Source organism: Panthera tigris, chromosome B3 (genome assembly GCF_018350195.1).
Source record: "Panthera tigris isolate Pti1 chromosome B3, P.tigris_Pti1_mat1.1, whole genome shotgun sequence".
Lineage (NCBI taxonomy): Eukaryota > Metazoa > Chordata > Mammalia > Carnivora > Felidae > Panthera > Panthera tigris.
In genome coordinates, this window is record NC_056665.1 from 22839297 (window position 1) to 22848580 (window position 9284).

Sequence of the window (9284 nt, forward strand, 5' to 3'; positions counted from 1 at the left end):
TAACATATATTATATATAAATATATAATTATAAATTATATATAATTATACATATTATAGAAATTATATAAATATATATATAATTATAATATAATATAGTTTCCCTCTTCCATCTGCTAATAAGTAGTCTAGGGTCAATCTATTGTCTAACACTGGATTCTAAGGAATCCAGAGAAATGTTTAAGTATTTGAGGGTGTTGCCTATATTTTTATCTAATGTCCCTAGTGTATTAGATTCCTTAGAGTAACTTTATGATATATGAAACCTCCCCAAGTCGTGGCTAATCCAAAAGCCAATCCAATGCCAGCCTGGATCAGTCCTAGGGCTTTTTTTCCCATTGAAAAGATTAGTATGATTGCATATGGTAATTCTCCTGGGACTCATTAGACCCAAAGTACATTGTCCAAGAAACTGGACATTATCAATGCACACATGGACAAAAATTGTGAACATAAAATTTCCAGCTGGAGAACAGCCCATTTGAAGCTAATGATTGGGTGATCCACAAATGAATAATATACCCTTGATTGTGTGCAGAATCTGCAGGACTGGGTTGAGTCAAGCCAGTTAAACAACTTGAGGCCCCATATTGGACTGCCCCTGCATATAGAAGACAAAGGTCCATTCCATGTGACTGCATGATTTATTTAATCCCAGGTCATCACTGTTAAATGCCTTGGGTGGTAAATAGAGAAGTTCCCCAAATCCTGTAGGTTTGGCCAATCCTGTCCATGCCCTACACTGATCTTTCTGCAGTTGTACTATCATATTCCTTTTCTGAATACCAGCAAGTCTCATTTGAAAATTAATTATCATAAACATTAAAAGGAACTATAGAAAATAGGCCTTCTTGACTACCATTACCTGTATCAGAAGTGCATTTATAACATGGTTTTTGCATTGAGATGCAATTTAAGAATGATATTCTCTTCCACTCCATTTGGTATCATTGATAATAGAAGCAAGATTTACATGTTGAATTTCTCTGTGGCTATGCAAGGGGGAGTTTCAAATGATTTAGGGGAATGCATAACACATTTTATGTCAAAGTCATTTATACAGGATGAAATACAGACCTTCCAATTTTGGTTTGTAAATCCAACAGTTGTTTAGGTAGTTTCCTTTTGCTGTGATCTTACTTATATTTACTAGGGAACTTACCTCCCAAGGATGCTCCAGTGTATTTATAGTTTTTGACATCTTTAGGATAATAGTGACAAGAACCAACATCAGGAAGATATTTGTTTTACTTTTTATTTATTTTTTTTCTTTTTTTTTAATTTAAATTCAAGTTAGTTGAAACCAATACTGTAATATTGGTTTCAGGAGTAGATTGGTAATTCAGGAGTAGATTGGTTTCAGGAGTAGATTGGTAAAAAATATTGGTTTCAGTAAGTGATTCATTACTTAGATATAACATCTAGTGCTCACCCTAACAATTGCCCTCCTTAATTTCCATCACCCATTTAGCTGATACCCCCACCCATCTCTCTTCCAGAAACACGAAGTTTGTTCTGCTTATTTAAGAGTCTTTTATGGATTACCTCCCTCTCTGTTTTTATCTTATTTTCCCTTCCTTTCCCCTATGTTCATCCTTTTTTTTTGTTTCTTAAATTCCACATATGAGTGAAATTATATATTTGTATTCTCTGACTGACTTATTTAGCTTAGCATAATATACTCTAGTTCCATCCACATTGTTGCAGATAGTAAGATTTTATTATTTTTGATAACCTAGTAATATTCCATTATGTATATATACACACACATACATACACATGTATATCTGTATCTTTATCATCTATATCTATGTCTGTATCATCTATTTATATATATTTCCTTAATTCGGTTACTATTGATAGCACTGCTATAAACATTGGGGTGTATGTGCCCCTTTGAATCAGCATATTTGTATTCTTTGGATAAATACCTAGTACTGTAATTGTTGGGTCATTATTTTTAATTTTTTGAGGTACCTCCATACTGATTTCCAGAGTGGCTGCACCAGTTTGCATTCCCACCAACAGTGCAAAAGTGTTCTCCTTTCTCTGCATCTTCACCAACACCTGTTGTTTCCTGACTTGTTAATTTTATTCATTCTGACAGGTTTGAGGTTGTATCTCATTGTGGTTTTGATTTTGTATTTCCCTGATAGTAGGTGTTTGTTTTAAAATCAGAGCAGAGAGAGCAGGAAGAGCTGCCAGCCAGCCACCAGCCCCATAGAGCTCAGCAGGAAGGAGGGCGGGAGCTAGGGAAAGAGGGCAGCAGGAGTAGGAGAAATGCCAGGTCAGGGAATGGAAGAAAGAAAAGGAGCACTGGAGGAGGAAAAGCCAGTGATTGAGTGAGGGTGCACATGAAAATTCCTGGTAAGTGCTTTAATGACGTTGTGATAATTTAGGAGAATGCCCTTCTTCCTGGGGGACAACAACTGAAGAGTTTAGAGCATTTTCATTTGGACCCATGAATGCCCATTGAACAGATACTTGACACCTACATGTAAACTTCAGATCTTAGCACAACCATAAGGCTTGTCCTTTGTGTGGGGAGGAGATAGCTCATGTTCTGTGGAAATGAGCCAGTAGCAACAACTTGATGCAGATGCTGGATCTGGTTTGGAAGAAGTGGAATTGAGCTGGGAATATTATCTAGAAGAGACAGGGTCCACTGTAATTCCCCATGGATCTTTTAAACATGTGGACACACATTTGCAAAATAGGTTTGATCCTGAGATAAGACTGGAGGTGGCTGTGAAAACAGACCTTGAAACCAACTGGGCTGGTCACCACCATCATTACCACCTGTGAGCAGTTGCTCCTTCTCCCCTGCAATAGCTATGGGGATGGGCCAGAGGGCAGAATTCTGGTGTGACATCAAGAAGGCTGACTTCTACCTGGTTGAAAGGTGTGAGCAGAATAAGAAGACCATTGAGGGGAGCATAGGTGGCTCAATTGGTTAAGCGTCTGACTCTTGGTTTCAGCTCAGGTCATGATCTCATGGTTTGTGAGTTGGAGCCCTGCATAGGGCACTGTGCTGTCATGCAGAGTCTGCCTGAGATTCTCTCTCTCCTTCTTTCTCTGCCCCTCCTCCGCTCTCTCTCTGTCTCAAAATAAATAAACTTAAAAAAAGACCGTTGAAACTCCAGAAGACATCAGAGATAGTGTCTGATTGGGATGAGTTTCTGCGGCAGTCCCTGAGGAGAGGTTTCAATCCCCCTGGTGTACTGATAGAGGGCATCTATAATGGAAGGAATCCTTTAGATCTCATTGATCCTGGCTCTAGGTTAGAATGTTAACTTTTCCAAGACTCACTGATTACTTGATTTTTACTGAAGCTGCATTAGAAAGAACTTGAAAATTCTGACAATTTTGAGAATTTTGTTGTATTACTTGGATCCATTTCTTCATCAGGTAGGTTGGGCTGCTCGGTAAGGATATGAGCTTTAGCCCCCACTAGCCATCTGACATCTGAAGCCAAATGACAAGAGATTTTGCCAAACTGAAAGATGAGGAGGAAGAGCAATTGCCATCATACTTATTTAGGGACAAGTGATTAGTACTCATTTATTCTCTGTAAATATGAAATGGGAAGCTGTGGAACCCTGGTCACCTTGTGGGATCTCTCCTACTACAGTAGTAAAGCTTTCTTATGAGAAGTATTTCTTGGTGGAAATGGATGATTTGAAATCAGAAAATCATTCAAGGTGATCTTTTGTATGCCATGCCCACAGTCCTGGTATTTTCCCTATACAATGGAGTCTGAAAAATGCTTTACACCTCAGCCACCCTCCTGGATACCCTGGCCAAGAATTTGATTGGACCAAATACCTCAAACAGTGTGGTGCTGAAACTACTCCCCAGAGGTGCCTTTTTCCGCCAATTTCTGAGCATGAATTTAAAGAGAATATGAAGCTTGAGACAGTGAATACTCTTATCCCTGAAGAAGTGTGTGTTGCCACCATTACTGCAGTGAGAGGCTCCTACCTGTGGCTCCAGGTGGGTTCTAAGGAGCTCATACATGAATGTACTATAGTTGTAGGATCCATGGATGTATTTCCTTTGGGCTGGTGTGAAACCAATGCCCATGCCCTCAGTGCCCCTAACAGAACACAAGTACACAAATGGAGGAAATTTTTCTGGTTCAGTCAGAAAAACAAATGCCATCCTCCAGCACTGTCGATGAGAGCCTGATGAATTAAGAGCAGAACACCCCGGATGATTAATGGAAAATGACACTTTCCAAGGATATACTTCAACCACCGTTGCTTCTCAGGGCTATATCTTAACTAAGAATCCATGAGCTGCCTCAATTTGTAGGACATGGTAACTATATTCTGGTCCTCAGAGAGGTCCTCACTTTACTTATCAATGAACGTATAAACCCAGTCTTGCCTTCAAGAGTTGCAGCTGAATAAATATTCTGTGTGGCATGGATGTAGGGAGGTTCTAAAAGTCAAATACAAAGGAAAGAGTTACTGGGCTACTGCTGAGGTAGTGAAGATAGTGGGTTTGGTGCCTGAGTTCTGCTGTCAAACCTACATCAGACTGGAGTTCTGTCCTAATCTCCGCATCCCTTGGGTGGTTCTTACTAAGTATTCTAAGAACTGCTCTGTGCTTACAAAGACCAGTATACACACTGTATGGGAAAAAGAAAAATAAAATAATTGGGAGGCCATGAGCATGGTAAGTTAGCATGTGCCCTGAAAAAAAAAAAAAAACAGTAAGAGGAGGAAGAGGCAGAAAAATATTTTGACCCATAGAAGAAATACTCCTCTGCATCTGTTGATAACAGAAATTTTAAGGATGGGTCTTTGAGTGGAGAAAAGACAAAACAAAACAAAAAAGACCAAAAACAAAAAAGACTAGAAAGGACCAGAGAGCATCACCAGAAATACCAGCTCTACAGGCAACACAATGGAACTAAATTCATATCCTTCAGCACTCACTCTAAATGGACTAAATGCCAGAAATACCAGCTCTACAGGCAACACAATGGAACTAAATTCATATCCTTCAGCACTCACTCTAAATGGACTAAATGCTCCAATAAAAAGACATAAGGTATCAGAATGACTTAGAAAACAAGATGCATATACATGCTGCTTACAAGAGACTCATTTTAGACCTAAAGACAACTGAAGATTGAAAGTAAGTGGATGGAGAACCATCTACCATGCTAATGATCATCAAAGGAAAGCTGGATTAGCCGTACTTATATCAGACAAACTAGATTTTAAAATGAAGACTGTAACAAGAGATGAAGAATGGCATTATATCATAATTAAGGGTTCTACCTACCAAGAAGAAATAACAACTGTAAATACTTATCTGCCCAACGTGGAAGCACCCAAATATATAAATCAATTAACCACAAACATAAAGAGATTCATTGATAATAATACCATAATAGTAGGGGACTTCAACATATCACTTACAACAATGAATAGATCATGGAAGCAGAAAAATCAACAAGGAAACAATGGCTTTGGATGACACACTGGACTGGATGTATTTAACAGATAGAGTCAAACATTTCATCCTAAAGCAGCGGAATATATATTCTTCTCCAACGCACATGGAACATTCTCCAGAAAAGATCACATACTGGGTCACAAATCAGTCCTTAACAAGTACAAAAAGATAGAGATCATACGTTCCATATTTTCAGACCACAACATTATGAAACTCAAAATCAACCACAAGAAAAAATTGGAAAGACCATAAATTCTTGGAGATTAAAGAACATTCTATTGAAGAATGAAGGTATTAACCAAGAAATTAAAGAGGAAATGTAAAAGTACATGGAAACAAATGAAAATGAAAGCGCAAGAGCCCAAAACCTCTGGGATGCAGCAAAGGCAGTCCTAAGAGGGAAGCATATATCAATACAGCCTTCCTAAAGAAGGAAGAAAGGGCTCAGATTTATCTAACCTTAAACCTGAAAGATATGGAAAAAGAACAGCAAATAAAACCCAAAACGAGCAGAAGAAGGGAACTAATAAAAATTAAACCAAAAATCAATGTTAACAAGCAACAACAACAACAAGAACCACACTAGAACACATCAAGGAAACCAGGAGCTCATTCTTTGAAAAAATTAAGAAAATTGATACACCCCTAACCAGATTGGTCAAAAAGAAAAAGGAAAGGACCCAAATAAAATCACTAATAAAGAGGAGAGATCACAACCAACACCACAGAAATACAAACAATTATAAGAGAATTTTATGTGCAAACATAACCCAACAAATTGGGCAATCTGGAAGAAATGGGTAAATTCCTAGAAAGATATAAACTAACAAAACTGAAACAAGAAGAAATTAGAAAATTTTAACAGACCCATAACCAGTACAAAAGTTTAATCAGTAATCAAAACTCTCCCAAAAAACAAGAGTCCAGGGCAAGAAGACTTTCCAGGAGAATTCTACCAAACACTGAAAGAAGAGTTAACACCACTTCTTTTGAAGCTGTTCCAAAAAATAGAAATGGAAGGAAAAGTTACAAACTCATTCTGTGAGGCCAGCATTACTTTGATTCCAAAAATCAAAGACTTCACTAAAAAGAACTACAGACAAATTTCCCTGATGAACATGGATGCAAAAATTCTCAACAAGATACCAGCAGACAGGATTGAACAATACTTTAAAAGAATTATTCACTTAGATCAAGTGGAATTTATTCCTGGGATGCAGGAATGGTTCAATATCAACAAATTAATCAATGTGATACATCACATTAATAAAAGAAAGGATAAGAACCACATGATTTTCTCAATAGATGCAGAAAAAGCATTTGACAAAATACAGCATCCTTGCTTGATAAAAACTAGAAGGAAAATACCTCAAGATGATAAATATGATACAAAAGACCCACAGCTATCATCATCCTCAATGGGTAAAAACTGAGAGCTTTCTCCCTAAGGTCAGGAACACAACAGGGATGTCCATTCTCACTTCTCACCACTACTTTTCAACATAGTGTTGGAAATCCTAGACTCAGCAATCAGACAATAAAAGAAAAAAAATAAAAGGCATCCAAATCAGCAAGGAGGAAGTCAAACTTTCACTTTTTGCAGAGGAAAAGTAAAATCTATCTATCTATTTTGAGAGAGGGAGAAAACATAAGTGGTGTAGAGGCAGAGACAGAGGTAGACAGAAAAATCCCAAGCAGGCTCTGCACTGTCAGCACCGAGCCCGATGCGTGTCTCAAAACCTATGAACCATGAGATCATGACCTGAGTTGAAATCAAGATTTGGCCACCCAGGTGCCCCTAGGGAATTGGATTTTTAATTTGTTCTGTTTCCAACTCATTGTGCCCTCATACTGAACAAAAACGTCTCACACTAAAAGAAAAACAACACACTCTGGCACATACAAGAAATATATTTTTTAACAACTTTGATCCTATTTCACAGTTCAAAGTCTCCAGAAACATCTTGTCTTTCCTTTTCCTGAGACTCCTTTTGTCTTACAGTTTTCATTAGAAAGGACACCCTTTTGGGTATTAAACACAGAAAAAGGGGTTCTGGTATGAGTAAAAAATTTACTGGCTGTCTTTCCACCATTAAGGTTATATAGAGGTGAGGGTCTGATTTTCCAAGACCAACTGGAGAGCCCATGACCCGATTATATCTCATCTTCAGTGAGGAACAATTAAAATAATTCAGTTTTTCTCTTCCCCCTTCCCTTTCAGGTTTGGACAATCCCATTTCCAATGCCTCTCCTGCTTACAATCTGCATATTGATTGGACCTCAACTTTGTTGGTACCCTCTTGTTCCCATGGAGGGAGCACACAGCGCTTACCTATAGTGTCTTTTCCTCTCATTGGTTACTTTGTGCAGCTGTAGAGCTACTCCCAAGAGATCAGCTTGTTTTTCCATTTTCTTTTCTTCTTTCTCTCCCTCCATCACATCCTGATTATTGTACATCCTGAAAGCTGACTCTATGAAATGAGTGGGATTAGTGTGGAATCTAGAGCCAATTTTTGAAGTTTCCTATGGATTTCTAGAGCACTTTTAGATGTGAACTAGGTACTGAAAACCACTTGACTACCTTAAGCCTTCCAAGTTTGTAATCCATGTCAAGCAATCCTGAAGCCTTTCCAAAAAGACTGATAGATTCTCAACTGTCCCTTGTTGACTCTCCCTTAATTTTGACAAGTTTATAGGAGATATACTAATCTCTTGCACAGCTTTAAAAAGAAGGTTATGAAAGCACCCTAAACTCTCTCTCCCATCAAAGGAGTTAGGATTCCATTCAGAGTCAGCATCCAGCACTGTCTCTTCACTTGGTCTCTAAGAGCCTGACCTGGCTGATATTCTGTATCAGCTTATTCCCTGGCTTTTGCTAGCAAATATTTTTCTTCTGCCATTAGAAAAGTGGTTCGAAAAGCTTAAAAGTCTTCCCAGGTCAGATTGTGCGTAGAAAAGATACCTTGCATTGAATTTATAAACTCAATGTGGTTAGCCCATACCCCTTTGGTGTGTGACTTCCAATTGTATATGTCTGAAGTATAAAATGGGAACTGCACACTGATAAGATACCTGTTTCCAACAGGTACTTGCCTCAGTGAAAGTATTCAAGTCTCAGACTTAAAACTGGTCTCTAAACTGGAAGTGATATCTGGTAAGGGAGGATAAAACGATACAGGAGAAGTCAGAAATGGATTTGGGGGCACTAATAAAGATTAAGGGCAGGCACTGACATAGCTGAAGGAGCTGGGGTCTGAGTGTCAGGGGAATAAGGGAGGAACTCATTAGGACCCAGTGGCCAATTTAGAGGTAGAGACAGGGATTTGGGAAAAAGACCTCTAACTTTATGTGGACCTGAAGGAGTGGGTCTTCTTCATCATTTACGTATTTTTTAAAATTTTTTAGTTTATTTATTTTTGAGAAAGACAGGCAGAACGCATGGGAGGGAGGGGTAGAGAGAGAGGGAGACACATAATCTGAATCAGGCTTCAGGCTCTGAGCTGTCAGCACAGATCCTGATGCAAGGCTCAAACTCACAAACCGTGAGATCACAACCTGAGCTGAAGTTGGACACTTAACTGACTGAGCCATCCAGGCACACCATCAAACTGGTATTTTAGTATAGAAAGCATTTTTAGGATTTTAGCTTTGGTTTTTAGTTTAAAAAATTTACATTTCCCTTGTATGTATATTTATATTTCCCTCATTTTGATATAATGCCATAAAGCACTGAATATATGCAATCCCATCCCATTTTTTCCTCTAAAAAAATAAGCCCATTTGCAATATCATACTAAAATTTAAGTTTCCATTTTC

At 38.3% G+C, this 9284-nt stretch overlaps 1 pseudogene; it reads left to right on the forward strand.

Moving 5' to 3' along the window:
• The first annotated feature begins 2570 nt into the window (after window positions 1-2570).
• On the forward strand, window positions 2571-7844 carry LOC102951463 (annotated as a pseudogene).
• Window positions 7845-9284: the final 1440 nt, after the last annotated feature.